The 17,453-nt window shown below is 42.7% G+C and overlaps 1 protein-coding gene across 1 annotated transcript in view; it reads left to right on the top strand.

Annotated features, from left to right (window-relative positions):
- Positions 1 to 17,453, top strand: part of agap1 (ArfGAP with GTPase domain, ankyrin repeat and PH domain 1) — a 263,894-nt gene that overhangs the window by 4,027 nt on the left and 242,414 nt on the right. The gene's annotated exons all lie outside the window — the stretch shown is intronic.

Here is a 17,453-nt window from a genome sequence, read left to right on the forward strand (position 1 = left end):
AGCCATAACCGCGGCTTACCTTATGCTGTTGAAATTCATACTCGGTTGTAAAATCAAAATCAGAATCAGAAGCACTCGATTGTTCCCCGACGGGTAATCAGGTAGAAGGGGCTAGTATTATTCCCTGTCATGACATCGGTAAGCTCTTTTGATTTTGAAAGCAAAACTTTCACCAGAAATTTGCAAATGCTTTCATTTTATATTTCTGGAAATGAGCGTGGTATATGCGGGATGATAAACTCGTAGGTTGATGGTTGGGTCTTTGCCTCTACATTGTGCCTTAAAACCATTTACAGCACATCTACTCGTTGATCATCCTTCACTTGAACCTGAACTATCGAGTAACAAATGTGATTATATGTGGAAGAACCTGAATTATCACTTTCATGGATGTGAAATTTTGGCTGAAAGCACTGAATCAAATCGTTGACTTCAACCAATCGAATCAAAATGGAATTGAAACCAAAGATTGGCACCTCTGCTGCTCTTATGCAAGTTGTCCGTGTGTGTGTGTGTGTGTGTGTGTGTGTGTGTGTGTGAGACAGAGATATTCCTGTTGTTTTATCTGAGCTCGGCAGCTGAAGTGATTCAGGCTGTGATTGTGCGGGTTACAGCCGGGCTGTGAATCACAATGTGCCGCATATCCACCGGGGTTCATTTGCATTTCAGGTGTGTGTGTGTGTCTCTGTCTTTTGTGTATGTGTGTGTGTGTGTGTGTGTGGATGGATGGTTTGCCAGCCAGGTGACACTGACCCACTTTCACTGTTCGGCCTTGGAGCTTTGGCGGTATTAATGAAACCAGCCTACCTGCACCGCGTTCACAGCTGAAACCAGGCTGCAGCACTCCCTCTGTATATGTGTGTGTGTGTGTGTGTGATGTGAAGATCAGTCACTTCATTCTCCCACTACAGTTTATTTGTAGTGCGCTTTGACAAACAGGCTCGCCTCACAGAGAGCTTCACAGACTCCACGCAGGACACAGCTCCAGATAAAAACAGGGGTAATTAAAGCGAGAGAGAGAGAGAGCAGGCACATCAGAAACAGGGGCACACGTTGCCACCCCGTGTTCACATCAAAAGGAAAATGTGTGTGTGTGGATATTACAGTGGCCTGGTTTTTTATCTTTTATTCTATATCAAATACCAGGGAAGCACTAGTAGCTCGTTGGCAGCTGAGGTGCACGCCTTGTAACTTTGATATACTCGATATATCGTCGCCACATTCACAACTTTGAGCTGTTTAGTGCACGAGGAAAATGCAGGAATGGGATGTTGTGGTTATTTCAGAGCTCAGATGCTCGTGCCACATCAAACTAGACAACCCAAGAGGCGAGGCGGCTGCACAATGCTGCAAAGGTAAGCTACATTTTGGTGATGGAAAACAAAGCATCACCGTTTTCAAAGGGGTCCCTTGACCTCTGACCTCAAGATATCTGAATTTCAGTAGAGTCTATGGACACACATGGGTCTCCCCTTCGCAGACTCAGTTTGAGGCATAAACCATGCAGGTTTTTGCAACACAGTAGCCTATAAATGTGTTCTTGTGGCCTGTTGTAAAATGGTGTGTGTGTGCAGACTGGGGCCTAAACAGTCTTGGAGCTGCATCAGTTGGCTTTGACTGGAAAGCTGAGACTCTTGTGGATTCAATGAGCCACATTTGATTCCTGTGTGATGATTTTAGCCCCCATAGCAGCCATTTCACTGCAGTGGGAGTTTAGTGATGTGGCCATGTGGTGCAGGAGGACCTCAAAGATCAACCTCTCCAGGTGGCTCTCCAGGTGAGGGGACGTGCCAAAAAAAAAAAAAAAAAAAAGACAAACCTCTGTCATTATTTCAGTGAATGGCTCTATGATTGATTGATTGATTGATTGATCAGCCAGTCAGAGTTCCCCCCACCCACCTCTAGACCACCAACAGTGTGTGATCTAGCTGTCACCTGCACCTGGACAAGTACCACTAGAGTGAGAGAAAACCTGGAACTGGACTTTACTTTTTTTTTTTTTTTTTTTGCTGGGAGCAAACATTCTACTCTATTATTTTCTGTTTTGTTGTCCTTGATTATATTAGGTACAGCAGCAGTGAAATGTAATTGCAACAACTCCAGCACTGTGCAAGTAAAAATAGATAGAATAAAATAGTTAAAAATAAATAAATAAAATAAAATAAAATGAAATAAAATAAAAAATAAAATAAAATAAAATAAAAAATAAAATAAAAAATAAAATAAAATAAAAAATAAAATAAAATAAATAAAATAAAATAAAGATAAAATAGAAAATATATATAACATTCCTATATACAACCTACAACCTATGTACAATATACAACAATATACAATAAGTACAAATAAGTAGAAGAAACCCTGAAGAACAACATGCTCCGATGGAGGTTTAGAGTCATTTGGCTAATTTGACATAAAAGTGCTGCTTCTACTACTGCCACTACCGGTTATACTGCTACTACTACTCCTTTTACTACTACTACTTGTAGTAATAATGCTGTTATTCTGAAATCACTTTTAAAGACAAAGCTAACAAAGTGAAGAGAAGACAGGTGATCCATGTAGCAACAGCCAAAAAAAGTTTGTATTTACCAATTAGATTTGGCTATGTTATGTCTTATAGTTGTGTGAATATTTAAATATTTGTTACTTGCACTGGTCCTGTAATGTAAAAATGATTAGAAATATTTCTAGCTCTGACTTGTAGTTGAATATTTTTACATTTTTGCGAGAAGCTTTCCCACCTTGTGCCTTGTACTTTAACATCAGGCTGACAAGGAACGGCAGATGACAGGTGATCTGTCGGCTACATTTGGCATATTTACCTTGATTTTTAAATGTTCATTAATATAAAAAAAAAAAATGATCTCAAAAGCTGCCAGAAGGCTTTACGCAGTTTAAAATTAACACGGCAAATGCAAAATCAAAACAAAAAGAAGGGCAATCAGAATCTTCAGTGCATTGCAGCATTTTTTATTAATTAAAAGGTGAGATTAAGCAGTTCATTGTGGAACCTGCGAGCCGCTGAGGCCACGCTGATGGAGAAAGCTGGCTGCCTTCAGTAGATCGCAGTAGAATAGAGCGGTTCATGGTTCTATCCGGCGTCTCGATCGGAACGTTTCTCAAGTAACTCGACGCGCTCTCAGGTCTTTCTGTGGCCCGCGAGACGCCTTTTGTCTCCAGCTCCTTTTGTGTTGTTCTGTCAGATGGCCAGCCCACTGTCAATAACGCACCATGTGGCCTAGTTAGCCTCAACACTGTCTCTCTGTGTGTGTGTGTGTGTGTGTGTGTGTGTGTGTGTACGCGCCCACGAGCCCATGTGGATCCTCTTGCCTCTTTCACACACACATTATGCTGCTTCTTATGTTTCTCGTCGCCGGTGCCGACTGTGATGCAATTTGTAGGTCGTTGAGCGCCTGTGGAGCTCTGCCGGGACAGCAAGGCACTAACTCGGTCAGGGTTTGGGGTTCAATTCCCACAGTGGCACACCTGAGGTCAAAACAACCTGTGGTACCTGGGTTGGAAGTGAATACCTGCTTAATGCAAGTAAACGTTGGGTGAAAGTTAATTGTTAAAAAGTAAAAATCCCAAACATCTGCAATCCAGCTTCACTGAGATTACTAATACGCTCAGATTGTTTAACTTTTCTCCGTTCATGTCGTTATAAAACTAATACTTTAGGTTTTTTTTGGCTGGTCAGACTAAGGAAACAATTTGAAGACTCCATTTTTCACACTTTATAGACTAAATGATGAATCAGCGAATTGAAAAACTGGGCGATAGATTGATCAATTAGTGGAATTAATCTGTAGTCGGAAGCCTATTTTAATGCCTTGGTTATTTTCAAAGCAAAATGATGATTCTGTCTGGAGCTGGTTTCTTATTGGCTGCCTGGTGCACCGCTCTGTGCAAAGCAGAGTGCCCCAAAGTTTGATCTATTTCTAAGAAAAATGGGATATACATAATTTTGGCTTGTATAAATTATTTGCAGGTACATTTTTAGGTTCCCCAGTCCCTGTCAGGTGAGCCAGAAAGTTAATTACAGGCACTGCGTGGTACTGTGGGGCACTGTGGAGAAAGCCATTTATCAAAATAAAGACCCTTTCCCTGCCGGATTGACCAGGGCTCCTGCACGTGGCTTAGAGATCAGGTTGGGATTAAGGCTGCTGTCCGATCACGAGCACCTAAAAGGGACGTCTCCCAAACCTCGGCATTCGGCAGATGGCAAATCTCGGCTGAAAAGTGACACCGCCACGCCCCTTGATCTCTAACCCGGGACAACTGTGGGACCGCTGCAGCTGGTTTGGCTGATATTTGAGGAGCAACTGGGAGGGAACGACTGCAGTGCATATAGAGATCCTTTATAGCAGTGGTTCTCAAATGGGGGTACATGTAACCCTAGGGGTATGCTGGAGTACTGCAGGGGGTGCGTGAGAGTTTTAAAAAAATGTTAATTTCGAAAATATCAGTCATGCATAATTCCTAAAATAATCAGCCGATGCTATAAAAAGTTCAATAAGAATGTAAATTGAAGTCTGATAAAGAGCGTTTTACATTCAGTTTTCCCTCTGGGTTTCCCGAAGGTGTCAGATGTGTGTGTTTGTGCTTTAAATGTGTTGCCGCAACCGCCGAGCGAGGACGTTTGTGAAGCGTAGCAGCGATACAGCTGGAAACAAGGAGGAAGAAGAGAAGAAGAAGCAGAAACAGAAACAAGAAAATCTCCTAAGTCACAGGTTGTTGTGTTACACACGGATGGAGCCTGGATGGAGCTCTATATATAGGATTCTTTTCTACCTTTTTTTTTTTTTTTTTTTTTTTTTTTTTTTTGCACTGGTCAGGGGGAACGTGGCTGAAAAAAATATTTCAAAGGGGGTACTTCATTAAAAAACAGTTTGAGAAGCACTGCTTTATGCTACCCTTTTAGTTTGCATTCACCTACTTGGCTGTTTGTTTGACGTGTCGGCGGCGCACTTTCCCTTAATGCTCCACCCGTGTCAGAATGAGCTTATCGTGCCAATAAAAGGCCCCGAATCAAAATGAAGCTGGGTGCAGATCGCCCGCCGGAGAGCAATTTATGCAACGCTGCAGCTGATTGACGTGGCGTAATAACAGCAATAGCAGCAGCAACAATAATAATAATAATAATGATAATAATAGTCAGTCACAGGGATGCTCTTAAGTGATGGTTTAGCCGTTATGTAACCGCAGCCCGGCGGGTGATCCGCTGTCAAGCCAGACTGTCTTGAGATATTACACCGAGCTCTCTGCACCTTTTGTTCTGCGCTGCAACAGTCATCTCATAACACCCCATCCCCCCACCCCCCACCACCATGCTGACTGCACCAGATTAGGGCCAACTACAGACATAATGTTCTCTTTTTGAAGCGGTTGTGCGCTGGAGTTCAGTCGTTTGTTTTCCTGCAGGACGTCTTCTCATTAGGTCTAATGTACTTTGGCGACGCGTGAGTCATCGTCAATCTGATGTACAGCTGGCCCGCGCGGCGGATTAGTGGGTGATGTGCCGTCGCATCAGGGCCGCATAATTAATTGTGCTTGATTTGTACGCGGCAGTTTCACATGGCACAGTATTGGCAGTTATTTATTAGACGTATTAATTTACTTCCACTGAACTCACATGCAACCTATTTTCAGTGCTGTTTTGCATGTGGAGACAGGTGTGTTCAATAAAGAGACAGGCAGATTTAGAGGTTTAATTTAAAACTTGCACACTCGCTTATCCAGTGGATCGATTTATTTAATAGACCACAAACTGAATCAACACATGGGAGTAATGTTTCAAGTAACTCCAGGCAAGTTCACTGTCTAAGAAGCGGAGAAACAAAAGTTTAGTTTTTGTAACTTTGTGTAAAGTAGGATAAATGACCAATCAGGTGATAAGGACCTTTTTTTTTTTTTTTTACCCCTTTGCTTTGGTTTGATTGGCTGACAGCCAGAGAAACAGGGTTCCCATGGTCATGGAAATCCTTGGAAAGTCATGGAATTTGAAAATGTGTTTTCCAGGGCTGGACAGGTTTTAGAAAATGATGAAAATGTTTCGGAAAAGTCATGGAAATTTTTAAATAATGATTGTAGTCTCGTCAAATGGAGTTGCAACCTGAGAATGGAGAGTAATAGCAATATCTTTTGGAATCTTTTGGACATGGAAATTTCCTGGATTATAATTGGCAAATAAGTGCAAAAATCCTGGAAAGTGTATGGTAGCCCACGGAGACAAAGTTTGACAATAGGCAAAGACCAGAGACGGCGTGACAGGAGAGATCAAATATTATTGCCTCAGAAATTTGTGGTTGGCCAGTCTGGCAGGTGATCCATGTTGATTTGACTTAAGAATAAATTTAGATTTTAAAAATGCTTATCATAGTGGATAATAGTCAAAATGTAGTTGTAAAAATGCGCTCATTAAATTGCAGAAATCGGTTTGTGGAGCCTGATAATTGGGATTTACACGTGTCGCTCCAGTATCTGGGATTATCATGTCAGCTTTGATCGTGCATCCCGTCCTCCCCGCTTTCCATCGCGTGTCTAGACGTGGCGTGTCCCGGCGTTGCCGAGGGGGAAATGCGGATGAACTTGAGGATGAGAGCTTAGCTGAGGTGACACGCCAAGCTTCCTCTCTCGCTCCCTCTGACCTGGCCTTGCCCCGCTCTGCCGAAGACGCGAACATCTGTGCTGTGACATGCAAGTCATGAACTGATGCCGAGGCTCGATTCCAGCAGCCGTCAGCCACCAAACAGCTGCTGATCCACACTTTGACATGGAAACAACCAGCGTCTAAAATTAACACCCAGCAGGGGCTAAAATGCCTGAAACATGCTGTTTGTTTTTGGTGGATAAACCAGGAAAAGTCATGCTGCTCACAAACTGGTGATATTTTGCGATTATAAACAGCCTGGTTGGTGCTCAAGCCCGGTGGTGTTCAAAGTGTGGTGTGGGTCCTCCAGGGGGTCCTCAGTAAAATGAGGAATAGTTTGATTTAAAATTCTTTTGAAAGCATCTTAATAAGTCTAAATCCTTTTTGGGTATTTATTTATTTATGTATGTATTTATTTATTGGCAAATTTTTGTGGTAATTTTTTTTTTTTTTTTTTTTTTTTTTTTTTTTTACTAATTTTCTGCTAATTTTCCTGTATTTTTTTCTCAGTAATTTATCAGTATTTTTTGCGAATTTTTCTGGTAATTTTCATGTCATTTTTTTGCTAGAGTTTTACAATTTTTTAGTTAAACTCATGTTCCAGTATTTTTTTCTAATTTGTTAGTCATCTTTATCCATCATTTCTCTGAAAAAAATTAAATGAATTTCAGATTTCAAGATTGCTTCCAGTTTTATTTATTTATTCAGTTTTTGTCCCCATGACAAATGAATTTGCCTGCCTCTTATCTGATGCACCAATTCATCCAAGTGAACACCACATCATCATATTTTGTTGTCTTCATTAAATAACCTTTCATTAAATAACTGTTTCTTAATTGTTTCTACTTTGTTTTCATTGTCTGCTGTTTTTGTGGCTTCAGCGGCCTTTTCTCACCACAAAACTGCAGGCTGTGTCATTTAACTCACCACCGTGTCTGGTGGACTCATAAAATCGACCCGCCACTGCAAATATTTACCCGCATTTGGCAGGTGGCGGGCGTTAATTTGCCACCATGGTTTGGGATGCCGATGGTCCGCCAACTCAAGGCATTTGTCATGGAAATGGGATTGACAGAATTAATGTGCGGGTATGGAAACTGTAGAAAGGAAGTAGAAGCCGATTCTGACAGTTTCTAGACCTTCAGAATGTTTCAGAGTATGGAAAAATAACACTTTATAGATCATAATAAACATTGAGACACGCACTTTCCTATATTCTTGGACCCTGCTGTTATTTCCCATGAAGTGACATTTGTTTTACGATGGAGAGGGATCTCCAGCTACAAAGTCATACGGCCAAGTTAGCAGTCATATTGCCCAGTCGCTGTCAGCATACATCATACTAAACATTGCCTATGATCTTCAAATCCAGTGAAAACATTAAAGTCTGGAGAAAATATGGAAACTTTGAAATGGAAAACATGTAGGCACCCTGGATTGATGGCAGATGGTTAGAGACGGAGATGGACAGATGAAGCGTCTGTGACACATCAAGGCAGACGAAACGAAAAAGAATACAGGCAGAAGACTTGCCAAAATCCTAAAAAAAAGAAGGACAAGCTGTGAGGCCTTTACATTGTGTCCCACATGTCTCCTTGTCAATCCTGTGACGCTCAGCTGTCTTGAAATGCGCCCGCACCATCGCACCGAGTCAGATTTCTTGTTGCATGCGTTGCGCTCGGCCAGTAAAAGCGATTGGAGAGATAACGGCGTCCCCGAGCAGACCCTGATGGTCATTAAACCCAGATGATGTGGTTGGCTCGACAAGCCCATCGATCCGTCTGCGGAGGGAGCAACCGGGGGATTATTGATGCGGAGGAAATGGTAGAGTGGGGAGCCGCGCTGTCTTCTTTCATTACGAGATGCACCAGTATTACTGTGATTTAGGAGGAATAGTTTGCATTAAAAACCTTAAATCCTGGAAGAAGTAAAAAAAATCCAACCTAAAGAAATACTATATGCAGTTTTTCTTGCAGACATATTGTCAGTCCAGGAACTGGGACCAGCAATCTGTGGTACTCAACCTTTTGGGTGTCCAGGACCCCCAAATTGGTACATGTCAGGCTGCGACCTGTATTAGATAAGATTTAGTCTCAGGGATCCCCATCTGATAAGATTTAGTTAATCCATAGCTGTCTACACTGTTGATTGGCAGATTAACAGTGAAGTGTTGTGTACATTCTATCATTGGGGTAACTTCCAGTCAATGAAATAATAGAGAAATTAAAATATCCCCTGTTTTTCTGGGTATCCACTGGAACTCCTTCAGGATCCACTGGAACTCCCTCACGGACCCCTGGCGGTCCCCGGACCCTACGTTAGGAACCGCTACCCTAGATGATATTGAGCAGGGATTATCCAATACCAAGACTATTCATGGATGTCCTGGTGGTTCACGTCCTGGGTTTGAATCCGGCCTAGGACCTTTATCAGATGCCATTCCTCAGTCCTGTCCCAATCGTTCTTGTTTTTCTATACTTTGAACTACCGAAAAGGACAATAATGTCCCCTAAAAACCTTTGCAAAGAGAGAAAGTGTGGTGCTGGAGAATATTGCCAACCTCAAAATCTAAAGAGAAGATCCACATCATGGTGGAAATTTAAGCAAAGCACTTGAGAATAACCCAAATGAAGGCCCAAATCAGGTCAAAGTGCTCCATAATTACAAATAGGTCAGATTTTTAGTACTTTGTTCCATTTTCATTCCTTCAAACTTTTTGTTTGAGTTCAGGATCAAGTCGAGGTTTCCTTCACATTTGCATAACAAGCTAGGAAGAAACCAAAATAAAGACGTGATGGAAAGAAGCAAAGGAATCGCAAACAACATACGCATAACCCTGACTTTGAAGTTTAGCGCTCGGGGTCAGTGCTAGCAATGGAAAAATGGGATCACCGCATCCATCCCCAACTGTCTTTGAGCTCCCTGAAAAGGACAAACATTCCAGTAAATTCCCACCTCGCAGCGAGCGAGCGAGTGAGCATCCCCTGCTCTCCACCGGTGTAATTGGACTCAGCTGAGGAGGGGTCACCTACAAGCGACGGCACTAAATATATCCCGGCCGGCACGCTGAGTCCGCCGTGCGCCCGCCGTGCATGCAGATGATGCTGGAGTCGCTGGGTAAAAAAAAAAAAAAAAAAAAAAAAAAACCCTGCCCCTCCCTGCCCTGCCTGCCTCCAGGGTCCCATTAGGGAAATGTAGTTATCAGCCATCCGTGCTTTTGTGTGTTCGCCGAGCTCTGCAAGCAACACGGCTGCACTCAAACACACATGCGGTTTGCATTCGTCGCCTTTGTTATCTCTGTGTTTTTTATCTGTCTTCCTGACCTTCGTTGCCCTGTAAAGTGCTCTGCGACCAGCCGGTTTTGTCAGAGGTGGTTTATTGTAGAAACAGCCCCCAAAAGAGCGTTTATTCGTCATGAATAAGAGTAAGACGTGACGCAACAGGGACAAGGTAGAGCTGAATACTGTCGGCAGCACTGAAGCTCCCTTAATCACAGCGAGGAACATCCTCAAGGGTATTATGGCTGTTACGCAACACTTACCAACAAATGTGTGCGGTTTTCCCCAAAGTAGCGTGCATAATGCAAAAATAAAAAAAAGGAGAAAACAGGAATACCTCGTCCTATATGTCCAATAAATCCAGAGCTGTCAGGCCCGCCAGGCAGATCAGGGACAGTGCCTCGGGCCCCGCCTTTTCTCTGTACAGGCCCGCCATAATCAATACCTTTTTTTTTTTTTTTTTTTTTTTTGAGAGCTTAATGAACTTGTTAAAACCTCAGAAAATTCCTTTGATCTCTTTCAAAAGCACGGGGTAAAAGATTCAGGAACATTAGGAGAAAAAAAAAAAAATTAGAAAAAATTAAAAATTAGCACAAAAAAGAAAGAAAAGAATCACAATCAAGTGAGCAAAAAATAAAAATAAATAAAAAATAAATAAGAAATCAATAAAATATATCACAAGGACAATAAAATTGGGTATTTAAATTTAAGATAAACAGCTCAATATTGAAATTATTGCGTTTAAATGACTGTAAATGAAAAATAAAACGTACAAAAAGTGAATTTTGTTCACAGGGAGAAATAAAAAGACAACCTTTCATTGATTTATTGATCTATTGATGGTTAAACACAAGAGGCTCCAATTGATTTTTTTCCCCCCAGTTGTCTAATGAGTAAATCATTGAGGGTAACAGTTGGATTAACATTTAATGACGGTGATTTTTCTATGCCCACGTCCTGTTTTATGGACATCTTGGGGTAGTTTTATTCATTTTAATATATCTATTGAATTATGAAATTATACAGTATAAATAATTCAATACAATACAATGTTTCTAGTCAATTTGCACCACTAAGATGTGGCTAATTTTCAAGGTGCCCTATGCTAATTTGCCTTTAGACTCAACTAACAGGAAAAAAACCCCACAACAGAATGTGAAATAAGCACGTAATTGTTTTTCTTATCAACAACCGCTCCATTTTTCTGGCTCAAATTGCACCAGAGAGTATCACCAGCTCATAATCTCCCATGAACGAGCTATGGTGGCCCAAAGGGGACAGTTTTTGCCTCCTCGCTTTTTAATTTCCCGGGCATTTCATTCATTTTCAGTGGAATTTCCCCCCAAAGACTCTGTTAATATTTGGCCCTGCTGGCCTTGCCTGGAGAGTTATCAGCCCAGTGGGAAAGTGTCTTTGACCAATCAGATGACCCAGCCGACCCTTTGTACAAAATAAAAACCACTTGACTCGATGCTCACAGTCTGTTGACCCCCTCATGCTGCTTGTTTACCCATCATGCCCCACTCACTCCACTGAGACTCGCATTTCCGCTCGGCTTTTGTTGTTTTTTTTGCTGACTAGGAAGCAGGGGCTGGTGTTTGTTGCCCAGCCGCAGATCGGAAGCAACCCCCCTCCAAAACACACACACACACACACGCACACACACAATATCTGCTTTGTGCAAATTGCATTGAGCTGTTGGCAGTCACGGGAGCTGTCACTGAAAAGCTTCGCCTCGATGTCTTTAGATTTGATTCGAAGGCCCTAGACTGGTGCCCATTGTGTGTCAATCTGGCCCGGGCAGCCAGAGGAGGACGAGGGGGGCGTAAATGGGTTGGGGGTCCATATGCTGTGGATGCTCCACTGTCTAGACTAAGCAGAGGGATTAAGAAACAGAGAAAAACAAATAATACAGTGGTATCAGTGGGGCCTCAGCCGGGTGAGAGGGACAGTGCAACAACAGACACCAGTTTAAGACTGCACACATTAGATGACAGGTAGCCAGACATCATTTGGAGCTGCTATTGTAACATGACAAAACCATAATTCAGGATGACGTGCAGCCACATTGGTGCAGCTTATTGTAAAGAGAGAATGAGGAGGATTTGTCGCTGCGGTTTGCAAACACAGCATTCAAAGCGGGCCCCTCCTCACAGGCTAAGCAAGTTTTCATTTCCTAGGATGACGATGGAATAAACCAGGAGTTTGCACACGAGAAAACAGACCAACACCTTGTTGCTCCTCATCCTCATCCTCTCCCTCAGCGCTCACCAACCCAGATTCACTCTCATTGTGGGGCGAGATTTCTCCGCTTGCCGTTTCTCCTCGCCAGATTTCCTAGATTATCCACGTACGTGATTTTCGTGGCTTCCTATTGGATGTGGTGCTGTCAATCCAGAGGAGTCCCATGCTCTGCAAAACAAGCAAAACAAAAATCCAGGCAGAGCGCATCAGCACGCACTTCTAGTGGCTCTTAAGTGGTGATTGAGAGGGATTATTTTTGTGAGAGTCTATATAAAATCCTACTCCATCTGCCCTTAAATTAGAGCCTGAAGTTGGTCTATATTTGTTCATATTATGCAGCCATAAATAAGGATGCTCATGAACAGGCGTTTTATAATGATAAAATGCATCTAAAAAAAAAATCTAGCTTTGTTACACTGGAATAAGCAGATGTTCTGTGTTTTTACCTGATAAACAACTCAAATTATGACTCGACTATCAAAATTGTAATTGATTAATTTGTCTATGTTTTGACTAATTGGACTAATTGAGTAGTATCAGTTAACTGTGTTGTATTAAACCTCATAGACCGTTTTGATAGCTGCCATTTTTACATGAAATAGCAGGTAAACACAGGTGTTCCTAATGACATTAATTAAGGTTCTGCTCCATTCGGGTCCGTGTTGTGCATCGAAACGCTCTGGTCCACTTAAATGGAGCAGAACCTTAATTAAGGTCATTAGTAACATCTGTATTTGCTCTGCAGTTTCATGTCAAAGCGGCTGCTGTGGGGGGAAAAAAAGGTCCTTTACGTGGGGGTGTAATTGTGTTCTTTGCATCTTGTTGGGGAAAAAAATATATTTTTCAAACTTGACCATGCCAAATAATATAAGGTAGACTTTTTTTTTTGTGCTCGGTTTAAGCTCTCCTTGTATCAGTTGCCAAATCTGGGATTAGGACCCTGCCTGAAAGTCTGCAGGCTTACTAAAGTGAGCCAAAACAACAGGGTGGCTGCTGTTTTATTTCTGTGTCCCGGGGCGCTATCGACCAATCGAGTGACAGAGTGACTTACACTGGCTGTGGCTGGTGAAATAGTGAAAGTTGCAGGTGGAGTGTGGGATGTAATAGACGTGGAATCACCAGCAGACGAGAAGTTAGCTCTTCTGTAAGCTTGGGGAAAAAAAAAAAAAAAAAAAAGGACACGGGCGGCTCAAGAGAGAGCAGCGAGTTGGAGCCTGCAGACATGACTTCTGTTTGGCACGCAGCAGAAGAACAGAATATAGGGACTGCCTCAGGCGATGGTGCCCAAACTGAGGTCTCGGGCCCTGCAGGGGTCCTTACAGGGACATTGTGAGGCAAAAACAGGGATGGATGCTTAAATTTGAGGTTGGATCCACTGGAAAAATGCCTTTTTTTTTTTTAATCAAGTTTCACTCTCTTCACCACTAGGTCGTCATATTATCAGAAAGGTTATGCATTTCTTAACCAAACAATTTGATGAAATGGGAGTCTGTGGTGCATTGTGTCTTGATTTGGGACCCTTGGGCATGAAAATATTTGGAACAAGGTTGGAGGACCGGGCTTCTGCTGGGAGAAATGAATCAGCAGCAGCAGCAGCAGCAGCAGCAGTAGCATCAAGGTCAACAAGTCACCAGAACTCAAGTTTATTTCCTCGAGCCGAGTGACCATCAACAAGCCCGTTTCTGATCTTTTCAAAGTCTCCGGCTAAAGTAATATGATCTTGTTTCAATGACTCTACCTAATTGGCAGTTTCTTGTTACTTGTGTTAACTTGTCAAAATGATGCAACATTATGAAAGCCGTATCACACACATGCACCGTGCACATGTCTACATGGATGCAGCTGGAACCTCTTGTACCACGCACCCTTAAAGGAATATGTTAAAATCCCGTTTTTCTGCCTCACCTGGACTGAGACAAGATGTTTGATACCAGTTTCACCCCTGGACATCCACTGGTTCGGTTCCTGTGGGTAGCGTTTGCTGTTTAATATATAACAAAAGTAAAAAACACAAGTTATTTTAGAAGTTAATTTGTGCAGGATCTTCCTGTACCTTCAGTGACGAAGTGTATTTCAAATCCATATGATGCACTGTGTGAATAAGACAGCTTCGAAGTTGCTGTAAGGTTTATTTTTTCTCCTCGCTGGAGCTAGGCTAATGACTCCCATAGACTTCAGGTCTTTATGCTAAGCTAACACAAAATGCTACCCACAGGAACTGAACCACTGGACGTCCCACATCTGGTCTCACTCTGGGGAAGTCGGAAAAAGGGGATTATGCCCAAAGTGAGTGTTCCTTTAACCGGGTTGTTTACAGTTACTGTTGCCCTTGAGCAAGGCATTTAACCTCCAGCTGCTGCAGTGAAGCTGCTCATTGATGGTGGTTGCACCGAGCAGCTTCCGGCATAAATGTGTGTGAGTTTATGAATGTGAGGCAGAGTATCGCTGGAGAAAGAGCGCGGTGCAAAGCCAATATCAGAGTATCGTCAGAGGGACGTTAAAAGCTCCTTTTGTGCTCGGCAGAACCAAAAGGTGGAACTGATGTTGCTGTAAATCCATCCTGTGCCCTTTTGTCTGCTTAGCGGCTGTGCTAACAGAAACTGTATTGACACATTGGAGCAAATTTGGCCTGCTAATTATTGTGATAGTGTTTAATAATTTGTGCCAAAATAATTGCAGTTCAAAAGGGATTTCAGTCGGTGTGTGTTTACATAAAGCCTAATGTTTTGCTCCTTTCCTGAGAGGCAATTTCCCTGCTATTTATGAATAAACTTTGCAGCGCACCGCATGTTTGCATAGTCTTTGAGAGCAGATAATCAATAGACACTTCTCCCAAAACCAGACTTTTTGCACATCCCTCAGCTTATGTATTTTTTATGAGGCAGGTGATAGAGAGAGCTCTCACTCTGTGGCTGAATAGCGAGGCTGCGATGAAAGGAAGGGAAGGTCAGGACTCAGAAATGATGAAAGGGCTTCCTCATGAGAGCTTGTCTCTGTTCGAGCTCTGTGTTCTCGGCGTGGGAGTGAGTGCATGTACTTGACTGTGTGTGTGAGTGTGTGTGTTTACACCAGAGATAATCTATTTATCAGGCAATAAAGATGGATTCCTCTTCCTGGTACTTTTCCCCCGTTCAACGTGTCGCCCCTTCCTTCGTCTGTCTCCTCTCTCTGCCTTGTTCTTCTTCTTTTTCCGGTTTTCAAAGCATTCCTCGTTTCGTTCCCCCGTCTTCCCTTCTGCGTCGCTCTTTTCCCTTCATTCTCAAAAACAGTTTGCTTTTTTTTAATGGGTCATTGTGCTTGAATAATGCAGGGCTCCAGGCAAGCCGTTGCTGCTAAATTTGGTTTGTCAGCTTAGTGCAGATAGGCCTATCTCTATCGAGCAGCGGAGGCCTGGATGCTCTATCTTTGCTCTCATCGTGCCTTCATTCCATTAGACTTTGGCCAGTCTTATTCCGGCGTAGGAACCACTTCTCCTGCTCATTGGTGACCTTGAGCGATTTCTGCGGCGCTGCTTACGCTTCACATTTTGGGGTCGCAGCGTGCGGCGAAAGCGTCGGAGCGATTTTTGAGACATTTCAGGAAAAAAAGCGGGCCTTCATCGCAGCTCGGAGACGCTCTCGGTGTTCTTTTAGCAGCAGTTTTCCTGTCCATCAAAAATACTGTTGCTTTTATTCCTCGGATTCCTTCGCATTTCTGGATAGGAAATGACATAAACCGAGATTTCGCCCGCTTGACGGCGTAAAAAAACACCGCCCGTCTGTCTGGTGATGACAGGGTGTCTGCTAAAACGTGTTTGAATATGTGTGATATGTTGACTTTGTTGCAAATTACATGGCTTTTTCTTGCAAATGGCACTGTGGATTTTTTAATTGAAGACCATATTGTTGTCTTAAGCCCTGGATCATTCCCGCTCAGAATGATCCAGGGCTTGGAGGGAAGCAGCCACAGCAGATTTCAATGCTCCGTATTGTTTTTTGCCTCAAAAATCACCAAAGCCCTCAGTGTTGCTCCTCTTAAGACATTTGAAAACATGAAAGCTGTGATTGGCTGTTGCTAAATGGCAGGGGAACAATTATTTTTACATCCTCTGCTGTCTAACAACCAGCGTGTTTTTTTTTTTCTTTTTTTTTTCTTTTTGTTTTTTTTTTTTTCCCTGATGGCTCATGGGGTTTTCCGCCGTGCCGGTTCACCACAAAGCGAAGCCTCGATCCGTGTAGGTTCTACCTGTCCGTCCAGTTCCTTTGGAGAATGTGGCGAGGGGGAGGGTTGGTGTTGGTGGCTTTGTTTCCTCCCTGAGGAGATGGACTGATGAGAAAAAGAGTTGACAGCGAAGGTCAAACCGAACCAGTCACCCTTCCACCTGGCCTGACGCGGTGGCTCACTAACAGATTTGGAAATTACCACCGGCAACCTTGGAAAAATTTGTCTGGAGAGCTATTACATTTCCACCATCATTTATGGGATATTTGTCTCTGTTTGTGGCTTTTGGAAGAGTGAACAATGTCACCCGTGGATTAAAAAATTAGTTTTCCACCCTCATTATTAGAAGCGAATGCACCACAGAGAGGGAAATTTACCACCAGCTGCCAAATTTCTGGCCGCAGCTGCTAAGTTCCTCTACTTTAGCGCATTAAAAGTTGTCGATGTTGCTATCCTGCAAATCCTATCTGTCCTGTGAAACAGTCAAAGTAGCATTGTTGAATTTTGGAAGCTACCGTCCACCGTGTCAGGTTGATGAAGCTGTTCGCTTCCTGCCTCGCTGCTGCTGCCGCCGCTGCTGCTGCTGCTGTACGCACAGGAATGCCTTTCTTTGTGTGACGGTGCAGAAAGCAAGGTCACAGGCCGAGGGAAATACCAGAACGAAGCGCTGCAGGCTGCGAACCGGGGAACACCAAAGAAGCAAGTCTTTAAGGTCTGATTAGGGCCACACGATTACGGCTCAAACGATAATCCTGATTATTTGTTTAGATGCTGCGATCACTGTAGTTAATCAAGATTACTAGCTTTAATTTGTGGGATGAAGTGTTCCTGCTGCACTGGGGTCATCCCATCAACATCTTCACACAGTTGTCAATATTATACAGTTCTGAACCATTTGAAACCTGAGCAAATTCACTTGATTTCTTTCAAAAACAATGCGAAAGGGTGATGAGCAAATTAGCAAGAAATTATGCCAAAATTAGCAGCAAAAAAACCCTAAATAAATAAAGGAAATAAAATAAAATTAAATTAAATAAAAAATAATTAAGTTACAAGAAAATATCCAGAAAATGTTTGGG

The sequence above is a fragment of the Myripristis murdjan genome, chromosome 2, assembly GCF_902150065.1.
Source record: "Myripristis murdjan chromosome 2, fMyrMur1.1, whole genome shotgun sequence".
NCBI lineage: Eukaryota > Metazoa > Chordata > Actinopteri > Holocentriformes > Holocentridae > Myripristis > Myripristis murdjan.